Source organism: Sceloporus occidentalis, unplaced genomic scaffold, assembly GCF_023333645.1.
Source record: "Sceloporus occidentalis isolate IW3139 unplaced genomic scaffold, rSceOcc1.0.p SCAF_2, whole genome shotgun sequence".
NCBI classification, from domain to species: Eukaryota; Metazoa; Chordata; class Lepidosauria; order Squamata; family Phrynosomatidae; genus Sceloporus; species Sceloporus occidentalis.
The window spans coordinates 86,741,739-86,767,196 of record NW_028316982.1 but is presented as its reverse complement, the minus strand read 5'-3'; the positions used below and the strand labels follow the sequence as shown (position 1 = coordinate 86,767,196).

Genomic DNA, 25,458 nt, shown 5'->3' with positions numbered 1-25,458 from the left:
GTGCAAAAACATTACTAAGAATTTTGTATGGTGTGGCATGGGAGTAGGCCAGTGGTGGTGGTGGGGGGTGACACCAGGAGTTACCACATCAGGCGATGCGAACCCTAGTGATACCACTGCATGCCATCATGTGGGTCATCTCATTATTTCTAGAATTTCCTTTGTTCTTCCAATCTAGAGCAAATTTTTGGATGGATTATCCTGTGAGTAATCTGGGGTATGTTAAAATATTGGCTTGCAAACTGAATTTATGTCATATAGTAGGAGGTTTAGCCATTGTCTGTGGGAAATAAATAACACCCTAGACTATGCAGTTACAAACATCATTTAGGAATTACTAAACTTGAGTCTCTGGCTGTTGTTGGAGTTCACCTACTAGAAACCCCAGCCAGTATGGTCACTGGTCAGGATTCTGGGAGCTGTAGTCCAACAGTGCTGGGAATGTAAGGCTGGGAATCCTGTGATTTAGATCTACTGAATTTTAAGCAAATAAGTGAATACAGAACATATTACAGCATTTGGAAATTCCCACTGTACCTGAGATTGTCAGAACTGGACAATACACAAATGGAAATTCGAGCAAATTATTCTCCATCAAAGAAAGGGAAAAAAGCAGATTTCAGTTTCTTCCAGTTCATACCAGCAGGCACAATTACATTGACAAGGATGGCACAGCTAAGAGGGTGTTATTGAGCTTAGAAACATGTTAACTATATAATGAGATTTTCCAGTAAAGAAATCGGCTTCTCCTAACATTGACAAAGCAACATGCCTGGCTAGCAGGATGAAAACCCTGAATAAGATTAACATGGAACTCCAATTAAGCCTCTCAGAAAAGACAAAAATATAATAAGAATATGCGAATATCATCATTAACAATGTGAAGAGATTAGGATGATTTATATAATATAATATAATAATAATTTTATCAGACTCTATACATTTGACTTTTGTTTTTTAAAAAAATCAGTTAATGGCAAAACAGATTATAAAGTCATGTGGTCCTGAGGCTCAAAATATATCACTCAACAGAAATATCGTGAGCATGTGCTTTCAAGTCACTGGTTGAGTTATATCAATCCCATTAATTTCATAGCATTTTCTTAGGTGAGAAATACTCAGATATAGTTTTGCTAGTTCCTTCCTCTGAAATATAACCTGCAGCACCTGGCATTTGTTGGTGGTCTCTCATCCAAGTACTAACCAAGGCTGACCCTGCTTAGCTTCCAAGGTTAAATGGGATCTCGTACCTTTAGGTTATTTAAGCCTATTAAGCAAAGTTATTGTTATTTGAGGAGATGTGCATAAGGCACTGCTGCATCTGGGCAGTCAAATCTTGACGATTTAAAAAGAAATACTGGCCTGTTACAGACTGCCAAAATAAAGCTGCTTCGGGTCTCTTTGGAGATATGCTATTTAAATGATGCATCGGTCCTAAGAGTCCGGAGGTCGCACCAAAGCCACACTCCATTCCTAAGCACTAGAGTGCAGCTTTGGTGCAGCTTCCAGATTCTTAGGACCCATGCCTCATTTAAATAGCATATCTCCAAAGAGACCCGAAGCAGCTTTATTTTGGCAGTCTGTAACAGGCCACTGATGTCCTCAGCAGACTGAGAAATACTAGTGACTGACAATCCTAAGCAGCTATCTCCAGCTGTACTATTTTTCAGGTGATCTAAACTACACATCTTGTCATTTCCAGTACGGATTGACAATGGGTATACTGGCTAAGGTTATAGTTATTTACATCTGAGTAGCCCGAGGGCTTATGAGACTCTTCTCTAACTGGTCAGTTGTTGAGCTGGAGAACTGGGAAAGATGAAAACATTATAAGAGGAAGAAGCAGCGAAGATATAAGCTATTCTTGAATTTCATTCTATGTGATAATGTCAGCATAACTGCAGAATCAGAGAAATCAGGAAAAGATTACAGTCCCCCCTGTGTTTTCATGGACTTGGAATCCATGTTCCTCGCCTGTTTGGAGGGGGACAAAATGTGGTGCACGCCCATGGGTGCCTTCAGGTGAGCACCGCCATTCAAGCCAATGGGGCTTGAATATTGCCGATTTTTTATTTTTGCGGGGGAAGGGGTCCAGAACAGATCCCCCACAAAAACGGAGGGGCAACGGTAGTTAATTGAAAGTGATCTTTATTGCTTGGATTTTAGAATGAATATTACTGCAATACAGGTTCATAAATTGCTCTTTAATTTACATGTATGACATTGACATGGACGTTATAAGAAATAATCTGTGGCCATGTGGTTTCGTTTATTACTTAAGTATTTTCTACCTTTTGAGTTTTTGCTGCTGGTGGCTACTCATATTTGTATCAGTCAACCAGCTAATTCTATTGTCTCAATCAGATTAAAGGGCTCTGATGCTGAGGCCAGTGACAGGCTAACCTTACCAGTATGCAGAATGAGATATCCACCTGAGGCAGCTGATTTTAAAAGTCAGCAAGTTGTTAGATGCTTAATTTATTATAATTTTAAAATATAGGGAGGGGGAGAAAATTGGAGAGCAGTAAGAAGCTAGCAGCACCTTTGAAACTAATTCATTTTGACATGCATTTTTGTGGATTTCAGTCAAGATTTTCAGATGCATTTTAGAGGTTGTTCCCACTACTGTTTAAAATGGATCTCAATCCAGTTTAAACCACCATGATTCCCACTTAATCCGAGTCCCTTCAGGAAAGGGAGGCCATGGTTTTTACCCATTTTTACCCATTTAACCCACGTCAAAAAGACGCTGGTAAAATGGAGTTTTTGGGGGGCTGAATCGATTTATTTGGAAATAAATTGATTTAACCCAAGTGGGAACCATGCAGAATTGAATCGGATTCTAATCTGCCTTGGTTCCCACTGGCAGCAGCTTTCCCAGCCATACCTCCATTCTCTGTCCTCCATCTTCCGTCCTCCTGGCCTGCCTCTCTCTTTCCGCCCCAGAGTGTCTCAGTCCTCCTGGTCTGCCTCTCTCCTTCCACCCCAGCCTCTCCCCCACCCCCGGTATGGCCAGGAAGGAGGAAGGGAGACATGGCAGGGAAGCCGCAGCTGTTGCTTCCTACACCAATTCTAGAAACCGGCACAAACGTAGTGGGAACCACACTGTTTGCTGAACTGGCTTCAGGAATCGGTGCAGGAAGTGAATCAAGAGGTAAGTGGGAATGAGGCCTTAGACATCCTCAAGGAATGGGTTGAAATGCATGACAACTCGTGCACAAATAAATTAGTTAACTACTAGAGTCTTTCTCTTTTGATTTTCGAACAGATTACCATGGCTATATCTTTGAAAATTATGACTGAGAGCCTGTACACACCAGCCTGAAAGGCCAGCCGGGGGGCAGAGTCAGGGCGTAGTGTCTCCACAATGCATGCCCTAGCCCCAACCCATGGTGCTGTGATGCCACATGCTTCACCACACAGTGTGTGGCATCATGGTGCTCCTCTGGCACTGTGTCTGCATGTTGCAGCGCTGATGGAGTGCCATATAGCCGTGGTTATTGCACCCTTTATAGGACGCAAAAAGGAGCCGCTTTTTGAAGCTCCTTTTTGCACCCTGGAAAGACCAGGTACCTTTTCGCACACACATTCTGAGGACAGAAGGAGGACGCTCGTGTGCATGCGCGTGCTGCAGAAAACGGAGTTTATTGCACACGAATACGTCCTCCAAGAGGCCCTGTTCCGTCCCCCGGCGCGCACCCATTCGCATCCAGTCCTGACGGGCATGATTTTTTGCTGAATCCGTCAGGCAAAAAATCACGCCCGTCAGGACTGGACGCGAACAGGTGTGCACCGGGGACGGAACAGGGCCTCTTGGAGGATGTATTCGTGTGTGATAAACTCCATTTTCTGCAGCACGCGCACGCACACAAGCGTCCTCCTTCCGTCCCCAGAACGTTTAAAATTGTGTGTGCGATAAGGTCCCAGATCAAGGCAGCGGCGTGCAGTTGCCAATCTGGCTGAAGAAGGGGCAGCTGGAAGCCGCCCCTTCGGGGCTGTTTGCACAGCCCTTGAGGCATCTTTTAATAAAAAAAACTTCCAGAAAGGGGAAAATGTGCTTGTCAAACTCAGAAATATCACTAGGCTGCGGTGTGTGTGGACTGCACTGTGTGACAGCCCAGAAGGGGGTGTACACCCAATGAGGCAGTACACTTGGAGGGACTGGCACATCTACTGGGGGAGTGATAAAAAGTGTAGCTTCCCTTTCCAGCTCACACAGCAATCACATCAGATCCTTAATGGGCTCTCCAGAGGCTGCAGTGCCACCCCCCTCAGCAGCACCCACTGCTGGGGGACAGTGTCTTCAGAGTCTGGTGTGGCTGCTCTCCCACAAGCCGTGTGGGACTATGAAAACCTTTCTAGGGATTCAGTGCCTTCAGAGTCTGGTGCAGCTGCTGGGCAAGCAACCACACTGGATCCTGAACGGACACTCTAGAGGGCACAGCACCACCCCCTCAGCATTGGTCAGGGTGGATGAGCAGCTGGGGGAGTGAAATAAAGGGCAGTGGCCAAACTGCAAGGTGCAGGAAGAACTACTGTATATACTGAACTATAAGTCAACCTCATGCATAAGTTGAGGGCAGGTTTTGGGGCCAAAATTATGGATTTTGATATGACCCATAGATAACTTGAGGGTAAAACCTAAGGGCATGCAACACTGGATCTAAAGCATGTAAAATGGACCTAAAGGATGACGCAAAGGAAAACAATGCCAAAGAATGTATAAAATTCCAACAGGCTTAATTGTTTGTGCTCAGACAGATGAGAGAGTAGAGGGGGGTCAGTGCTTCCGTGACAGATTATACTCTTGCCTTTCACCAAGGAATGGTTCCTTTTTTTTATAAGAGCTAAAGTACAGTACTTACATTGACCCATGGATAAGTAGACTCAGGTTTTTGGGGTAATTTTTGACTAAAATTTCTAGACTTAATACATGAGTATATACAGTACAGTACAGTACAGTACAGCTCTCACTACAACTGCCAGATTGCCAAATTCAGGAAGGCAAGATGAGATTTTTAAAAAATAAAGATCAAATTAAATCAGTTTAGATGCTCACCCTGCCCTCAAAAAATTGCAACAAAACATGTGACCTGATTTTCAGAAGTGTTTGGTGCTCTCTCCCTCGGAAAACAAGAATAAGCAGAGAAAGAATGGAAGAGGAAAGTGACATTATTCTGCAGGGAGCTTTCTGAACGTAGGCATATAATCTTTATATACAGTGAAATGCATTGTTGGAATCTATGAAAGAGTTGGTGTTTGTTTGTTTTACATCATTGTGTTTTCTCTCCTTTAAGCCTCAGCTTTGTTATATGTGAAGAAAGAGGGTGGTGTTTGCTTGTGCATATCTGTGCTCATAGATGATTAATCAGGGCCATCTGGGCACTGGTGGACATGTGCCAGTATTAAAAAGAGATTGCTCCCTAGCATCACACGAAAGGGACTTGCCATGATAAAACTGCAGAAATGTCTTGCTTATACCAAGAGGAGATGTTACATCCACAGCATTTTTTGCAGGGGGCAGGGCATAAAATCAGAGCCTTCATTACTTCACCTAAAACACACAACTATCCATTTAAAACAAAATGAACTCAATTTGCTTCAGCAGACATTGGATGTATTAAAGAAAAATACATATGGCAGTGTCAAGAGAGAAATTCCCTACTTTTCAAAGTGTCTTCTTTCTTTTGCAGCCTTGTGAGTTTTAGAAGCTATGGTCAGCATACGTTCTCACACTTTAGGTCTACCTAAACCCAATGAATCTTACTTCTGAATAAATATATTGCCTGCATCTTTCTGTTCATGCGCATGTTTAAATAGTGTTCCTAAGGCATAGAAAGTGGACCTGCTTACACTGTTTATGGGTCTAGCATATGCGAGTGAAACGGCACACACACTTTCATTTTACACAGAACTTGTCACAGGGAAGGATGGAAGTCTCTCTTAAAACTATGGCTCAAAACATATGCTTGGAAGGAAGCTCCACTAAAATACCTTGATCTCCAGGAAGGAGAGAATTAAAAAAAAAAAAAACCTCAATGGTTTGGAATCAGACTTTTAATCCAAAGAATGTAAGGGCTTTTTCTATTCAAAGAAAGGATTGTGATTCAGCAGATGATTCCACTGACAGCACATATTTACCAATTTTTGTTTCTACTGTTCTTCCTGCAGTCACCTCTCTATAAGCACAATTCCAGAAGAGATTTTCAAATACAAATAACACTAGATGTAGATCTCTTTTTACCAGTGACAGTGCCTAGAGAGTAGACCTCGGGATTCAATCCACTATAAGAATATGTGATGCCATACCTTCCAGTATTTTACAGAAGAAAACTGGGACATGTATGGCCAAGCAACATCAGAGTGTAGCCAGAGATGGCTATGAGGAAGATCAGACAAGCGAGGAAAGGCTACAGCAGTTTGCTTTTACCTGAACCTACTAGGAAGGGCAAGATTCTGCCCCTTCCTGACTCATCTTCATGACTTATTTGAGTACAACCACTTTTGCACTTTGAACTCAGTCTGGAGCAACTGAAGTAAGCTGAGGACAAAGAAGAATCTGCTTTAAAAGCAATTGAAAAAGTGGGATGGCAGAGGATTAATCATAACTGTCCCTGCCAAATCAGGACAGCTGTAATATATGTGAGGCTACTTTTTACCTGGATCATCTAACACCGTACTGTTAAAACTAACTGTCAGCAGCTCACCAGGGTTTCAACAGTTTTTCCTGTGTTACCTAAAGATAAGGATTGAACCTGGAATATTTGACACACAAAGCAAACACTGAACTATTTATGTAGCTGGGAGTTTGTCTGAATCATCAGGAAAACAACAGTGAAACTGTTTTCAGCACAGACATATGGAGCTGGGACTGATCAAGTCTCCACATGGAAAGACAGAGGAACTTTTGCTATAGGCAATGGGAGTGGAGGAGGGCCTTTGGCATCATTACTCACAGGGCTCCATCTGCTTACAGTCTGTAGCAGAAGTGTTATTTCTGTGGAGGGTTCTGGATCACACAGCTTTGTTCTTACAGTGAGGTATCACAATCAATCAAGGATAGGAAGACTTTTACTAAGGTTTTTTTTAATGGACAGAGCTGTCCTAGTGCTTACACATAGCTGAACACTAGAGAGATCTTCAAAGGTCATCCATTAGTAGTGCAATTTCCTTCCCCTATTATCTTAATTTCCATTTTACTTTACAGAAATAATAATCAGTCATGCAAGAAAGGGTGCCTAGGCAGCCATCCTTAGCACCCCTTAGGCTATTTAAGTAAAGCAGAAAGCTTATCAGTGATAGGGAATGTACATTACATATATGATAATGCCAATTGCATGGTGTTAAAGATGGTGCATGAATAATGCATTATCATTACCTTGAGTCAAATTCCCCCCCCCCCCCCAACCAGACTTATAAATGGAGATCAATCCCTTTGGGGCAAATCAGTCAAGTTGTGCTACAAGCCCATTTTAGTGTTTATAGAATAATCCCACTAAATGACAATAGTATTGTATTCTCTCTCTGGGTAATACATTCAAAACAGAAAACAAAATGGAAGAATAACCTTGCAGTGAGAGATGTATTCTATTTGCCCATTTTCACACACACTTACACACACCCTCCTGATCCACACTTTTACTATTATAGCATATTCTGTACGTGTGTGTGTGTATCAGAACAGCTCTGAGCAGTATGACAGATTTTTGTTTCCTTTCCCCAAAAACATTCTCAGCTTTCAATTGATGAATTAAATAATATAGAAGAGGTTGTTAAGTAAAGGGTGTTGCCTCAGATGCTGCTGCCAAATAACCACAGGAGACCAAGCTGGAGGAAAGGCCACAACTTTATTAATAGCAAAACAATTGGTAGGGTTGGCACAAAGCATGAGGTCAGAATCTGTGAAATCAAACAACCCTATGTTTGTCTGATTAGCAAAAGCCTGGTCCCCACCAGGCATTGGGATGACCTAGGGGCTAAGGAACACCACTTGACCGCAACTCTGCCATGCGTTCACATATTCGCTAAGCCCCTAGTCACCGGGAGGCGCTCTCGCGTTATGGCCCCTGCAATGGTCATACGCCTGCCCTATTCGCCCCTGGGTCCTGACTGACTCCCAAACCAGAGCTCTGTAGCCCTGGTACCACACCATGCAGATCCTGGCCTATGCTGCCAACTCCAAGTTGTGACGAAAACCCACAAACCAAGCGGTGGGTGGGTGGGAGAAGCACTCCGTTGCCTCCTCCCTTCCTACTTGGCTCCAAACCGCTCGGAGCCAAGCGCCGACTGAGGGCCGGAGCTGGCTGCGCAGCCTTATATAGGCCCCGGCTCCGCCCCCAGGTCACCCGATCCGGGAGACTCCTCCTCCAGGGCAACTGACCAATGAGCTGCCCTGGAGGACCGGAACTCCCAGATCATAGAGCCTGGCCCCTAGAGAGTCATGGGACGGAAGCGACTCCCCTTCCGCCCCGCGCACCAATAAGGGGCCGGGGCAAGCCCCAGAGGACTTTGGGGCTTGTAGTTTTGTCGCCACTTTCTAGCGGCAAAGCGGCCCGCCCGTCCAGCCGGGTGGCCGCTTTTTATGCAACAGGAGGCAGGAATCAATGAACATCTCAGTCTAAATTAATTCCAGGGCTCATTACATTACAAAATATATTCCACTTTAACTGCCATTGTTTCCTCTGAAATCCCAGAGTTTGTAATTTGGTGATGCATTAGAGCTTTTTGGCTGAGAATTTTAGATGCCCATCTTTAACTGCCAGTTCCGAAATTCATTAGGAAAGAACTAGGCCAGTTAAGTGGAATAATAGCACTATAATTTTGCATTTTGAATGGGCCCCAGGTATGTCAGGCAAAGTCTGGTATACTTATCTTTCAATATGTGTGATTCCAAGGTGTAAATTCAGGGTGTGCACTGACCAAAAGATTTCGTTTTAGACTGTGATAAACAAATTGAGATAGCAGCCTGATTCAGTTCCGACTGATTTGGAGCCTATCCATGTTGAACTGCATCTGAATTCAAATATCAGTTGCATTACAAACCCACATCCCTGTACATCCTAATTAACTGGAAATCAACAAATGACTATAACATTTCTATTTATCAGGACAGGGTAAAATCTGGAGATACAGTAGAACTTTAGAAAGGCACTGTACCTGCTAAATTTCATAAAAATAGGTTCAGAATGGAGTTGTACCTTTAAATGCATTTTTTTTTTAAAAAAAAGAACAATCATATATGTGTGTGTGTATGTGTGTAGTGACAGAATTAGAAAAACTTGCCACTTCTGACTCTACCAGGTTTCAGGAGATGTGTTAGGTGGTTTGTGTAACAGCATCCTTTCAGCTCAGAGATTTCCAGTAGGGACATACTTGTCTCTTTTTGTCATACTTTTTATGGCCAATTGTTATGACAATGGGATAGAGGTGACCCCAGTTAAGAAACCTGGAAAATATCAGAAGGATGTGTGAACCTTTTTTTAAAAAAATGGAAAAGTGATGTTTACATTTGGGAGGAGAGAATTTGTGGAAATTTATATGGAAATGGCATAGGTCCTAGAGGTGTCTCTGAGGGAAAACACTGTAAAATATCAGATGAATAGGCTCAGAATGTTATGAGGAATAAAATATAAGCTACATTTGTTTTCTGTCACCAAGGTCAAAGAAAAAATAATAGGAAAGGGATTTGTGATAGGTGCAGAGCATACAGTTATGGAGACTGAAGTGGTTCATTTGTGGGCACAAATCCAAGTGCCTGACATGACCTATAAATCCCTGTACATCTTGGGTCCAGACTATCTGAAAGCCTGTATCTCCCCATATGAGCCTTGCTGGGATTTAAAATTCCAGTTCCACCATCTTCACAGATACGTTTGGAGAGGTCACAGGATAAAGCCTTCGTCGTAGCTGCTCCTAAGCTATGGGATTTGGTGAATATATGGAAAGATCTTTAATGGGGTGGGTGTGCTGCCTAGTTTTTTTTAATTGTTCTTATAATGATTTTAAATGATTTTATATTGACTTAAAGTATCACTGTGTTAATATAACACATTTAATTGTGTTTTAACTTTTAAACTTTTTTTAACCTACCTTCTTTGCCCCACTGTCTGGATTTCTGTGTTCTCCTTCCAAGTCCAAACTGTAAAGGAGTATTCAGGAGTGTTTTGATTTGGATCTGAATCAGCTCGATATGGTTCTTGATTCATCCAGATCTGAAACATGCCCCTAGTGCAAATAGTAACCGAGATCTGGAAAAGGTGAGGAAAGAGTTGGAAACTTGACTTCAAATTCACATTCAGCTATGATGTGCAGTGGGTAGGCCTGGTGTACATTGCTATCTCTTGGCTTAATCTATCACACAAGGATATAGTGAGGATAACACTGATAGCCTCAGCTTGTTGGAAAAAGTGGGGATGCGAATATGGGGATTGCACTCTTTGTCCAATTCTCGACGACCTGAAATCTCCTTTTTGATTTTAAAGTCAGAAAATGGTGTTATCATCTGAAGAAAATCAGATTTCGTTACATAAGGTATTCTGGATCATATTCTGCCAAGATTGAAATGCTGTCATGTGCCTTTCTACTGCATATATCTCTCTTAAAAATTACTCTGCAGCTCTGTCAGCATTTGAATTCTAAATTAGATTTATCCGGCTCCAGCCGAGTGAAAAATCAATACACATTTGATTAATGGACTTTGACATCAGGAAGCTGTCATACATCAGCAGAGCTGATACCTAGTAAAGTTTGTGAGAGATGTGGCACAGGGAAGGAGACAAGAATAGAAATGGAAGAAACAGTGTCTTTTGATATGGAGCTCAAGTTAAGGGGAAAGCTCTATCTGCATCAGGCTTTAAATCTGTGATGGCTGATTTTATACAATGTGAGCTTTCAAGTCATAAAACACAAAATACAACTATAAATATAAACATAGAATATGAATAGGGCTCAGCAAGGCAACTCTTTTAAAAGTACTTGTGAGAAGTGAAAATGTTTCTGAACATTTCCTTGAAATCACAGCAACTAAAAAATCACGCAGTCTGCAATCCAATTCATGTTTACTTGAGAGTAAAGGTAAATGTAAAGGTAAAGTTAGTCCCTTGACATGAATGTCTAGTCATAACCGACTGCAGGCGGCGGTGCTCATCTCTGTTTCTAAGCCGAAAAGCCAGCTTTGTCCGAGAACTGCTTTGTCCGAGGGCTGCTCATGACTGCACCAAACGCTGTTACCTTCCCACTGAGAAGTGGTACCTATCTATCTACTTGCATCTGCATGCTTTCGAACTGCTAGGCTGGCAAAAGCTGGGACTAGTGACAGGAGTTCGCCGCATCATGCAGCACTCGGGCCTCGAACTTCCAACCTTCTGATCTTCCGATCACCAGAACTGGCGTCTTTAAGCCTTCACTCATACTTATTTCTGAGTAGTACAAGAATGTGCTGTCAACTAATAAAAAACAATGGCTTCCACATGTGCTGAACATGCTGATTAATAACCCTTCTCAAGGAGTGATGCTCCCTATTTTTCTCATATTAGCAGGGCTATTATTTTAAAATAAGTCCTGCACATCATTTCATATTTGTAGAACGACAGAAGTTACCTACAGGGGAATTCCTCACTATGTACGTATGGGCACAGGAAAAGTGGGTGGGTGGGAAGGAGCAGGAGAGAGGGAGAAAGAGATGAATCCATGTCAAGGCATCTCTCACTTATTTGACAGGTTAGGGACCACAGCACTGTTAAAACCAGAAATTATCAAAATGTAGTCTTTAAGACAACCAGGGTGGTGATGAGGCTGTTTTACAGCATAAGAAACCAGTGCATGGTTAGAATGCATGGGTCAGGGGAAGAAGAAGAGTGAGGGATGGATTGGGCAGAATAAGGTAAAAAGCTTTAAAATATGGCTGCACAACATTCACAACAATGATCCACTTCCTTTTCTGTGAGGACATTTTTGAATGGTTGAGGTTTTTAAAGTGTGGGATGGGCAGAATGGAGGAGACAAGTAGTTCTAAGTTACTGTCTAAAGAGAGGATCATCAAAAAGCAAGAGACATCTGTATTGATTCATTTTGAGATGCCATTACCTATCCAGAATTCAATTGAAATGCTAATGCTAATGGACTGCGATTCTTGGTAAAATAGAGATGATTGTATGATCCAAATATACCTAATTTCTCTCATCTATGGAACCACTTGCTCTATTTTTGCCTTAGTGTGAACTGTTAAGAGTTTTTGCTTTATTCAGAATGCAGCTCCCTGCTCTCCTTAAAACCACTCCTAGTGGAATGAATGTGTCGTGCCTCCAGTACACATCTAGGTAAATGTGTGTGCATGAATGAATTATCACTATCCAGTTTAATAGATTTCTACTATACATACCACAGCTATGTAGTGCCATCACTAGTAGTGTGTGGACCACACCATGTGTCACCATAAGCGAAGGTGACACCACTGCTCTTCAAACACCTACCTTTTGGCAGAAATGGGCTGTGGCATTCATCTGCTACCCTTTAAAATGCTTTATGAGATGGTGGGAGTGGGTGAAGCTCAGTAGGAGGAGAAAGGAGAGGTCCCAGAATTTTTTTAAAAACTAAAACTTCAAATTTCAAAACTTTAAATTAAAAAAAATGATTTTAAAAAAATGTTCTTACATTTTAACCAAATCTTCACTATGTATATGTAAGAACATTTAAGATTGTGCCTATGATATTGTAATTTGAAGGTATAATTTTAATTTTCCTAGTTGTTTATTTTACAACTATTAGCATTACTTTCAATGGTATATGGGAATTACAATTCACTAGTAACATTATTTCAAAAAAGCATTACTAAGTATTCTGTATGGTGTGAAATGGGAGGAGGTCAATGAGGGGGGGAGGTGATACCATGAGTTACTGCACTGTGTGACACCGATCCTAGTGGCACCACTACAGCTGTTGGGCTGTATTTTGATGAAATCTTGGAGCAAATTACTGCTTGACTTTTAAAGAAGTGTAAAACAAGCATTGAGAGCCAGTGTGATGTAGTGGCTTGAGTGTTGGACTACAACTCTGGAGACCAGAGTTCAGTTCCCTGCTTGGCCAAATCACATGTTCTTAGCCTCTGGGAAAGGCAATAGTAAACCTCCTCTGAATAAATCTGCCAAGAAAACTGCATGATAGGTTCGCCTGAAATGAGAATTTGTGTATTACAAGCATGTTCCCTTTTCAGTCTGTGAAATGTTAGATAATATAATCCTGTACAGGAGTTCATCTGAACATGTATAGGGCTAAATGGATGGTGCCAATGTGAGCATCCACAAAATCCTTTCTCTCTGAATGTCTCCACTTACCTAGCAGCATCAAAGAGCTATGTGCATTGCATGTGAAAGTCTGCAAAGGCCTTTGCCACCATATTTACTGGAATCATTGATCTCCTCATATTGGGAACCCTGGTAAGGCAGGATTCCCAATCTCAAGTGCTTTGTAACTGCATTCAGCTGAATATGTTACAAAGCACAAAACTTTACACTCAGTACACAAAAGTATACTTCAAGGTGCATTGGGATGTTCAGAGAAAAGGGCTTAGTCTTAGGAGGATTTTGATTTGAGAAGAGAAAGGGCTCAAATTTGACAATCTCCTGTCAAAAGGCTCCTCAAAATGCATATTAAAATTAACTTTTAAAAGTAACTAGAAACTTTTACTTATTATATTCACGATGTAACTTTTTCTTTGCTACATTACTTTTAAAGGGAGTAGTTAATCAAAGATAGTGATGTTAGTGTGGTTCAATAGTTCAAACTTTGCAAAATTAGTATTGAAATTATGGGTGGGGGGAATACATATTGGACTTTTCAGGCTCTATTCTACCTCCTTCCAGTTTTAGCAAATCTTCTAGAAATAGTTCCTAAGGAAGCAAAAGAGGAGCTCCCTGTCTTTGTAATTTGAGTACCCTTCAAAGCTTGGCATGTCTAGTACTCAGTTTGTGAATTTCTACTAGCGATGTAATTCTTCAGTAACCTTTTTTGGGAAAGAAACAGTAAGTAATTTTAGCAACTTTCTTCCCCCTTCAGAAAGGTTTTGAAATTCACGCAATTTTTGAAGCCCATTTGAAAATTTGGAGTTATTCTGCAAAAAATTCACACATGATCGTTTTGCAGAGGACTCAGCATTTTCTGTGCAGAAAAAAATATATATATGCAGAAATATTATTTTCTGTCCAGAAAAAGCTGTTTCTGCAAAAGCAACCACATGTACATTTTGTGAAAAATAAATCCCAAACTTGCAAAAATTCTCATCAGTCCAGTATTCTTCTCATTAAGGTTTCTTGACACTTGAAAGACACATTTTCCAACCATTTCCAAAATGTTTTAAAATATTCTTTCCATCCCTAATTTCTACCGGATACCTATTATGAAAGTTAAGGGTTAGCTGCAATCCTCTATGCATTTGTGGAATTATCTAGTTTGTCACTTTAGCACTTTGTTTTCCATTAGCCTGTCAGTCATGATAGCCAATTATTGTAACCTTTAACAAAGTATAATTAGCAATTACCAGGCGACAGTGCATTCTGCATATTTGCTAAGTACATTATGCACATTTAGATAGTATATGTTATTAAAACGTACTAGTACTTTGGATGGAGAATGGGTAGTCTGAATTACACAGGCCAGTATTGGTTTAGTATATTTTTTACTACAAATTGGCAAACATGCAATTTTCAGAGGAAAATATATGTAATTAGGCTGTATATTTTCTTGTAAACCAACAGAGGTCCCTGAGGTTTTATAAAGAAAACAGCAAATGAATCAAGTTAATGTGCTTTTGACGATAGTTCCAATAATACATTGTGCAACCAACCAACCATTTTAAAGCACAAAATGCAATAGATAGAGAATATGTATAGCTTTGTAAATTATAGCTGAATCATTTACTTCTCTGTGTATGCTTAATCAATGACATTAGGGTAGTCCCACGTAAGCCAAGTAGTTTGCTGTGGGGTAAATGTGGAAGACTGTGGTTTAAGGATATACTCTCTAGACACACAATGCACTATACACAATACACAATACAAGTTGAGTACCTCTTATCCAGAATTCTGAACTCTTAAATAGTCCAAAATCCAAAATGGTCCATATGAGTGACTGAGTTAGTGATACTTTTGTTTTCTGTATATTCTGTTCAGCGTATACAAAGATTGTTTCATTCAGAAATTTATTTAAAATATTAGGTATAAAATTACCTATGTATATAAGGTACTGTATATACAAAAGATATAAAGTTGGCCCTCCTTATACACAGATTTTTTATACACGGATTCAAGCATACACGGTTTGAAAATGTTCAAAAAAAGTATAAATTTCAATTATCAAACCTTGATTTTCCATTTTTTATAAGGGACACCATTTTGCTATGTCATTATATTCAATGGGACTTGAGCATACACGGATTTTGTTATACACGGGGGATCTTGGAACCAAACCCCAGCGTATAACAAGGGTCCACTGTACATCAACTTTTTGACAGAAATAGGCTGTGGCATTCATCTGCTTCCCTTTAAAATGCTTTAAAAGATTGTGAGAATGGGGTGAAGATCAGTGGAAGAAAAAAGGAGAGGCCCTACAATTTTTTAAAATTCGAATTTCAAATTTCAAATGTCAAAATTTTAATTTTTAAAAAAACTGTTGAAATTTTAAAAATTTTGTTCTTTTAAAATTTTCTTTAAAAACATACCATTTTAACCAAACCTTCACTATACATATGTAAACATATTTAGGTTGTACATATGATATTGTAATTTGAAGGTATAATTTTAATTTTGCTAGTTGTTTATGTCACAAGTATTAGCATTACACTCAGTGGTATATGGGTATCATGATTTAGTGCAAAAAAGCATTGCTAAAGATTCTGTATGATGTGAAATAGGTGTGGTGGTGACACCATGAGGTACCGCATCGGGTGACACCTACCTTAGGGATGCCACTGGGCAGTGGAGCTCTATGGGAGACAATTCTAACTACTCAACCCTAAACTGTCAATCCATGGTTCATAGAATGGAACCATGATAGTTAAAAGTGGATTAATCATGCTATAATTCTGTAGTGTACACAGGGCAGCTGAACCTTATTTTAACACTCATGAGGGAAAGCATCCGTTACTGAATCTAGGAGTGTCAGACTAGTTTGAAGGTTGGCAGGTACAAATATGCCCAATGGCATACTAACCTGTCATACCATTACTTCACCACCACCACCACCCACCAGCTGCCAACTGAGGCAACCACCTTATTCTACTCAATAACAGGGATGACCTTGCTCATGTATGATCCCAATCTCACTCCTTTCCAGAGTCTAACCATTGTTAATGCTATAACCATCACTTTCTCTGCCATTAGTATATTCTAGTTTTGTTACAAAACATCAGGCCTTTTTTCACACTGTTGACGCACTGCAACACATAAGCCAAACAGAGCAAGAGTGCATTATGTTTGTTTGTTTATAGAATAAAAAGTATACCTTGTACTCTTTTCTTATACAAGATTATTTGGGCAGCTTCCATCTAAATGCTCATCTCTCTCCATTTAACATCATCTGATGACATCAAATTTTCCCAAGAGTTAACCATTTTATGTTAGTTCTACACTCCTCTAAATACTGTAATCAATGTTGAAAATATTAAAGATGTCTGTGAATTTATTTTAAGCAAATCAAGACTAAGCAGAAATTACTCCTGAACTTGTCAATAAAGTAATTTCTTTTCTGTTGAATAAGAAAACACAGCTGGATCCCAGAAAATACATGGTAACATATAGTCAAAACACCATCTACAGCTTTTCAATAATCTGAATGCCTATGTTTTCTTAAGAGAAGGATTTTATAATGTTATATGTCATAAAACCTCAATTTCACACCATCCTGTAGCTAAAATCTATAAGACTTCACCAGAGAGAACAGCACACAAATGTGGGCCACTCAGGAATGTGGAATGACAGATCCTAAACCAGAATATTGTTTGTCTGTGTTGAGTCTCTTCAAGTCATTTCCAACTTTATGACAACTCTATCATGGGTTTTCTTTTTTTTCTTTTTTCTTTTTGGCAAAATTTGTTCAGAGGAGGTTTACCACTGCCTTCCCTGCGGCTGAGAACATGTCACTTGCCCAAGGTCACACAGTGGGTTTCATGGTCAAGCAGGGAATCAAACCGTGGTCTCCAGAGTTGTAGTTCAACGCTCAAACCTGTGAATTACTGTTTATATATTAATAGGTTCTTTTTCTAAGAAAACCAGGGCCAATCCCTGCCCCAATGAAGTTTGACAGGGTAAAGTCATAGTGAGATGAGAAGATTAAAAGGTGATGCCTAAAGGTCCACTGGAAATGGCTGTTTCTGAGGAGGGATTTGAAGTGTCATACAGGATTTTCTGGGAGACAGTTCCATGCATAGGAGGCAGAAAAAGAGAAGAGGTGAAGACAGACAATGAAGTACAGTGGGCCCTTTTTATATGCTGGGGTTTGGTTCCAAGATCCCCTGTGGATAACAAAATCCGTGGATGCTCAAGTCTCATTAAATATAACGACATAACAAAATGGTGTCCCTTATAAAAAATAGAAAATCAAGGTTTAATATTTGAAATTTATACTTTTTTTTTCAAACCGTGGATGTTTGAATCCGTGTATAAGAAGGGCTGACTGTAAAAGAACTTCAGACAGCTGAGGACTATTCAAGTATTGGACAGATACCTGATTAGAAGAGTGGGAAAGTTAATAAGATATGGAAAACTACTTAGGGAAGCTGGTAAATGGATGATGGCACTAAAATGGATGAAAATAGGAATGTTCTGTGGACAGGGCAAAGATTTGGAGCATTTTGACAGCAGAGTTTGCGGCAGAAGTGAGGTACCAGAAGGCTGCATGAAGAACCAGTGTGGTTTAGTGGTTTGAGTGTTGGACTAGGACACCCGGAGACCAGGCTTTGACTCACTGCTTGAGCATAAAAACTCACTGGGTGTTCTTGGGCAAGTCACACTCTCTCAGTTTGAGAGAATGGAAATGACAGATTTACCTCTGAAGAAACTTGCCAAGAAAACCATAGATAGGTTTGCCTAGAGTTGCCATAAGTCAAAAATGACTTGGAGACACATAACAACAACAACAACAACAACCCAGAAGTCTAGAGTGGGAAAGGTTGTGGTATTCAAACTCACCAAATTACAGGTAGACATATGACTGTGGCACTCAGTAAGGCTTCTTTGGTATTGAGGCATGTACCTGAGCTTTGATCCTCATCAGCACAGCCTCCATTTATAGCTGACCCAGCTCCTGCCCTCCTTGACCCTGACTTTGCTACTTGGCAATCCACAGGCTCATACTTTTTGCCAAAACTAATACTAACCGAAGAGGAGGAAGAGGAGAAACAGCAGCAGCAGCAGCAAAAACAACAATAAACACATTAAACAGAATCCCCAAACCCTCCTCAAGAAAAGTCAAAATAGGTATTATGCAAAGTGTAGCAAGAATGCAAAGTGTAGCAAGAATGAATAAGAAATGAAGCTATGAAAGAACTAGAAAAGATCCTAAAGAGTAAAGATATACAACTGAGCACTAAAGTTAGGATCATCCAAACCACTGTATTCCTCATCACCATATATGGATATGAGAGCTGAACAGTGACAAAAACAGATATGAAAAAAACAAACTCATTAGAAGTGTGATGCTGGAGAAGAGTGCTGAGGATACTGTGGAGAGCCAAAAAGACACCCAAATCAGTCCTTGAACAGATCAGGCCTTAAATTTCTTTAGAAGCCAAGATGATCAAACAGAGGCTTTGGCCACATCATGAAAAGGCATGGTTCACCAGAAAAGACAATAATGCTGGGAAAGGTGCATTAGCAGGGTAGTAGAAATTGAGGAAGACCGTATGCCAGATGGATAGACTCAGTCAGAGAAGTCATAGGCTTGAATTTGCAGGACCTAAGCAGAGCAGTGGAGGATGGGGAGTCTTGGAGATGTCTTATCTACTGGGTGACTATGGCCAGTTACAGACCGGCACTTTAGTGCGTGACGAGCACGCACTAGGGTCACAAAAGGGCGGTGCTTCCCCACCGCCCTAACCCTAGTGCGTGCTCGTCACACACTAAACGGCGGCGGCCCTTCCATACGGCCGCCGCCGTGAGGACATCACGGCCGCGCCACCTCTAGACGGGGTGGCGCAGACATGACGTCCTTGCTCCGTGCCAGGGCGCTTAGTGCTCCCTGAACATGGAGCAGGAAGGAGCTCCGTTTCGGAGCTCCTTCCTGGTTTAGTCCGCTGGGCACAGCCTTCAGACGGCTGCGCCCAGCGGACTAAAAGAGAAAGGGGCCAAGCGGCCCCTTTCTCTTCTCCCCGCTGCCGCGGGGTGTCCTTGGGGCTTGAAGCCCCAGGGACACCCCTTTTCAGGCTGCGGGGAAGCGGCGTTTTGCTGCTTCCCCGCAGCCTGAAAAGCGGCGGATCGGGGCCTCAGCGGCTGCCGCTCTGCACACTGAGGCCCTGAAATACCAGGGAAAGGGGCGGGTGCAGACCACCCCAAATGGGGGGTCTATAACCCGCCTATGAGTTGGAATTGACTCGAGGCCAGTTAACAATGACAACAAGCAAGAAACAAACTGTTCCTATAAAGAGTGTTGCAGCAACTTGGTTATTTTCTTAAAACTATGAAGAGGCTAGCCTCTATATCTTCTTAAGTGCCCAACCTCTTCCAATTAAAATGACATGTTGCACTTGTATGTCTGGTTGCCACCAGGCACACTAATTCTACCCATTTATAACAATCAAGGGAGGCCACTTATCAACCAAGAGGACGCAGCATCAATTCACACAAAAAAGATAGCAGGAGATCCATCAATCAGTATTAAATATCTTAGGCCTGAGCACACTCAAGCAAAGTGCTTTGCTCATGTATAACCATGGTGTACATAATTTTACTCTACAGTGTGATAAACTGGAGGGAGAAGTGTCAAATTTAGAGTACATTTCAGCCAAGTGGATGAGGCCGTAACAGATAGGCAGAATTGGTGAGTTATATCATCACTATTTAAGAAAAGGGGTGTGTACATCTATAAAGTCCACATCTATTGTGTTAATAGTTGTGTGAAAGAGGGATTTCTCAGCAGGTGTTGCTTGTTACCTGGTTGCATGACAAGTAGCACCTGCTGAAATGCCTTCCTCTATAAATCTATTTAAAATTCAGAAGCCCCTCTAGTTTTCGTTTTGGTAACCCTAGCAGACGCTATCCCTTCCCTACAACCACATTCAGCCCAAATATTGTTCTCTCTTTTTCTTTTTTTACAGCATAAAATCTGTCCCCTTTTGTACATATTTTTTTCCAAATAAGTGCATGTCTGTTCTTACTTTATTTATTAATTTGATTTATATCCTGCCTTTCTTCCAGCTTGGGATTCAAGGCAGGAAACTGTATGCATTGCTCAAATGCATTCTTCCCATACACAGAGCTAGGTGTAAAATAGTGGGAGGAGGAATTACTGTTTGCTTGGTTCAATTCCCAGCTCAGCCATGAAACCCACTGGGTGACCTTGGGCGAATCACATGCTCTCAGCCTTAGGGGAAGGAAATGGCATATCTCATCTGAGCACATCTTGTCAAGAAAACCCCATGATAGGTTCACCGTAGGGTCACCATAAGTTGACTGCACACAACAGCCCATCAACTGGCAACAGGGAGTAGAGGGCAAAACACATGCATGTACATATATGCATGCACACACACACACACACATATATGGGGGGTGGAACTGGAAATTCATGAGAGAGGAAGAAAGGCAAGAAGAACACTGATCAGATCCTGTCCCTGTCCCCCACTGCATAGACCAGAGGCCCTTTCTGATATGTAGTTATAGCACTGAGTTCCACTTTAACTGCCATGGTTCCATTCTATAGAATTTGGGGATTTGCAGTTTATGGGGAGGACATTTGGAATTCCCAGTCAGAGAACTCCTCTAGCTTCTCACCAAGCTACAATCCCCAAGATTCCATTGGATGTTGCCTTTCCAGTTAAAGTAGAATCATAAAGGTATAATTGTGAAGTCTGAAAGGAGTCCTGAATAATTCTATGTATGCAGAGCTTGAGTGTACAATCTGGGACGAAAAGGCAGTTGCTCTCCCTGCAGTCTGTTCCTCAATTGTCTGGGCTAATGCCAATTGGAAAACTCATATAGATAGAAAGTCATATGCCTACAGTGTAACCGAGAGCCTGCCGTCAATCATACAACATGCCATTGTCCTCGTACTAGTCACTTCCTCCCCCAGCAGACACTGGGCATAAAGAAGTGTCCCCAGTGAAGGCATGACTTCAGCTTGCATGTTAAATTCAAAGCGTACCACGCCCTGAAAGCAAGATTTTTGCATTGCAAAAGGGACCAACAAAGTGCTGTTCTGGATTCAACCAGTGGGTCCCAAACTGGTTCTACGTGGGTTTTTTGGACTTTAACTCCCAGAAGCTCCAGTCAGTTTGACTGGCAATGAGGATTGCTGGTAGCTGAAGTATAAAATGCCTGGAGGACCAAAGTTTGGGAGTCACTGGATTAAACAATACTGGAAAACACTGTCTGAGAGTGCAGTTGGCTTCACTCATCACACTCTTCCCCACATTGCAAAGTAGGAGGAAAAAAGAAATGAGGAAAAGCAAACATGCTGTTTCCAGTCAGTGACTGAAGACAGTGGGTGCTTCTTCCAGGTTAACTCTCAGGGGAAGGGCTTGAGGTAGAGGTCTATGAGGAAGACGGGGCTTGCAAAAGGACCTCCATGGGTCAGATGGAGAACCTCTATGGGACTGATTAAACCTGTTGGCCAGAATACCATTTCCCTTGCATTAAACCCTTTTTGGTTCAGAGGTAGGCAAATACCAGCACTTGGGGGCTTCATTGGCCTTTCAAGCACCCAATTAGTTTTTTGGTTTGTTGTTGTTGTTTTAATTCTGGGAGGGGTCCACATTTAGATACATCTTTGTTCCCCTGTTTCGTCTTGGTCCACTTCCTATTTTTTTCTTTTAAAAAGGCCTCTCTTATATCTACAATGGGCCAAGAGGGACAAAATTCTTCCAACCACACCCCTGGGATCAACGAGGAGGACATTTTAGCCCATAAAATGTTGTTCTCAAAAAAACTGAAGAACCTCAGAATGGGGGTGCTGGGATCAATGAAACCTTGAAAAGTGGCTTTGGTGTGATTCACTCCTTCCCCTATTTTAGATGAGGCAGTGCATGGCCCCTAAATTTTAAGAATGATATTGCCTGAATCCACCCTCTCATATTTTTTAATTTCAAATAAATTGTTCAATTATAGACATGTCAGTACTCCAAGTAATTTTAATTACTGAGGTGTTCTACCTATGATGCTGTGTGTGTGTGTGTGTGCATGTGTGCGCTCACATAATCTGTCCCCATCATTATACTTCTTATTTTTGTTATATGAATTGTTGTTGTCACTGTGTGGTGTCAAGTCATTTCCAACTTATGGTGAGCCTAAATAAACCTATCACAAGGTTTTCTTGGGAGGATTTGTTCTGGGCGGGGTTGCCTTTGCCTTCTTCTGAGGCCTAGAGAGAGTAGTTTGGCCAAGGACATACCGTGGATTTCCCTGGCCAAGTAGGGATTTGAACCCTGGTCTCCAGAATCGTAGTCCAGTGTTCAAACCATTACACCACACTGGCTCTCGTTACAGGTATACAGTATAACCATAGTTAAAGAGCTGCATTTCTTTTTTTTTTTCTTCATTTTTTTAAAAATGGCTTTTGAATTTGGCAAAGATGCCTCTGTCTCATCAGACATCTTAATATGTGCTTATTCATTCGTATAAACAGTAGGAAAAGAAAAAGAAAAAAAGAAATGATTCCCTTCTCCCCTCAACCCAACCTTCCCCATTACATGGTACAGAATGACAACTTTTGTAGAGGTAGAGCTGACATTGTTAAAAGTAAGAAAGCATTTATAAGACAGCACCCAGAAAAAGAAAAAGGTCTTGAAGCAAAAGGGGGAGAGACGGGAAGAATGATTGGGAAAGAGAAAAAGAAATGCTCTGTGTAGTTTGACATAAAGGCTTTCTCTGTCTACAGAGCATAAATGAAGGATTGTTGAAGTGAAACATGTAGCTCAGTTACACTGTCACCAATGACCTAGTCAAGGTAATTTTCATTCTTACTAGATAACAGGCAAACCTATGAAGTCCATCGTTTTAAATCTGATTGAGAAACAAAATATCTCTGATCTAATTTTAGATGACTCATCTTTTATGAAGTTAGGGTCACCAAAACACTTTTTTTTTTTGCTAGTTGCCCTCCAGTGTCATGCATTATTCATTGACCATGCCATTAAGGATGAACAGCTCTTTTTAAAAAAAGTGACATATAATAATGTCCTATTTAGGAGAAAAGGGCAAAAAGAATCCTGTTCAGTCAAACCAGATATCCATTTCATTCAGCATTCTGCTTCCAATAGTAACCATCTAGTGCCCATTAGGAAGCTCACAATAAGGGCAATGGAAGCTAGGTTTCCCTCAATGGCACACAAGAGAACACGGTGCCTAAAGGTGGAAAAGTCATATAAGGATGACTGGGAATTTTATTTCACTTTGTTTTTGAGAAGAATGTATCAAAAGTCATACATTTCTTCACACTGAGGAAGCAACGAACTTGAGATTAACATGCTTCTGGTTTCTAAAAATCCTTCTCCTGGCCCAAGGAAGGCCTCACAATGATGAAACTATGGCCCGGTACATACCTGACTTGATGTCTGGGGCGGTGGCGGCTTTTCTTCCTCTGCAGGGAAGCCGCAGCTGCCAAACCGCACACCTTCCCTGAAGAGGAAAAAGAACCTGCAAAAAGCGGTGTGGCGTTACACAGGTGCGGCAAAACAAGTGCGCCACTGATGCACTTGTTATGTAAATGCTGCACGGCAATGTGCAGACACCGCATGGCGCTTATGCAACAATGGCGGTGCCCATGTACACAGGGCGCCACCACTGTTATGGCGCCGCACCGTACTAGGGTTAGGGACCATGCAGTTGTTGCACAGTCCCTTAACCCTAGTACGGTGCCAGCACAACGCTTTAGCATCATCTGTACCGCACCGATATTTAAATAGCAAATCAGGTCTTTATGGAATCTTCTAGGGTGTGTGACCACTATCTGGGTAGTGAATTTTCTTTAGGGTTTGACAGGTTAGGGATGTGGAAGGGATTGTGAGGCTGTCCTCAGAATCTCATGCCAGCTACAGGCCACACTTCACCCATCCTTGGTGTGTGTCCATAGTAAATGTTCTGGGCACCATGTGTTTGAACAAACTAAGATCTGAAAGCCCCAAATCTACTCTCTTACTGGTTCTGTAAAATAGTCTGTTAACAGGACAATGATTCATTATGCCAATGGTTATAAACATTAACTATTCTTCACTGTTGCTTCTGAACATTGCTTATGTTGTCTATATAAACAGTGTGTTCAACAAACACAGAGGAGGGAAAAGAGAAATATCTGGTCTCTACAATTCCAGGCAAATCTTATCCATCAATGCTGCAAAACTGTCCAATGACCAGAACCATTTCTATCTTATATATTATTAACCATTAGCCAAATGACAAATTGTGCCCAGATCTCTAAGTAGGAAGTAATGCATTAGGAAACAGGAAGCAACATGCTCAGAGCCTAATGAAAAACAAGCCTGGCCATCACTTGTCAACTATATGCTGATGGCAGCCCAGGAGAAACCATATCCTGATTTCATCTCAAGCATCTTAATGTGCACAGAGGTAATTAATAAAGAAATCCCCCAAATTTCACTTTATGGACCAGATCAAGTTTAATACATCACCATGTTACCTAATAAAAAGTAATCCAATTAATCCTTGTTAGAGACAATGTCAATCTCATTCATTAAGGTATCAAGGAAGGTGTTACTCAATTATTTCATGTGTGATTAAAAGTGATAAATGCTAGATCTCCCACTATAAGCAATAAAAACAAAGAACCATTTAATGTTATCCCTCTATAAACCAGATTTAAAGAGTAGTATTTTTATAATCTGCAAGTAGTTAACTAACTTCATTTAAGTCCATGAAACTTCATTAGATGGCTCACTCAAACATGAAATCTCAGCATGGTTAACCCAATTGAGTTTAATGAAACCTGTTTCATGTTAATTGCTCCACCTATGCCTGTCTACTGAGACAAAATTATTCAATATTATTCAAAGTTCAATCAAAGTGACTCTGAGGTAACTGCACACAGAACTGCAGTCTTCCCTGACAATCATGAATACAGAGTAAAAACAATTTAAACTTTTCACATATCCATATTAACAGTGACTAAAGTAGATAGGTTAATGGCTAATCCTAACCATGATTTACAATAGAGTTCTACTGAGTTCAACAGAATTCATTCATCTCTAGTACAGTGCCAAACACAGGTTGCCAGAGACTACTAGGCTTCCTAGCTTTGTAC

At 41.1% G+C, this 25,458-nt stretch overlaps 1 protein-coding gene across 29 annotated transcripts in view; it reads right to left on the bottom strand.

Moving 5' to 3' along the window:
- Nucleotides 1-25,458, bottom strand: part of JAKMIP3 (Janus kinase and microtubule interacting protein 3) — a 132,786-nt gene that overhangs the window by 68,275 nt on the left and 39,053 nt on the right. The window contains exon 3 of one of the 29 annotated variants that reach the window (XM_089510177.1): nt 10,090-10,247. The exons of the other annotated variants lie outside the window; for them this stretch is intronic. The gene's annotated coding sequence lies outside the window, so the exon portion shown is untranslated. The remainder of the gene's footprint in view (nt 1-10,089; nt 10,248-25,458) is intronic. 29 annotated transcript variants of the gene reach the window in all.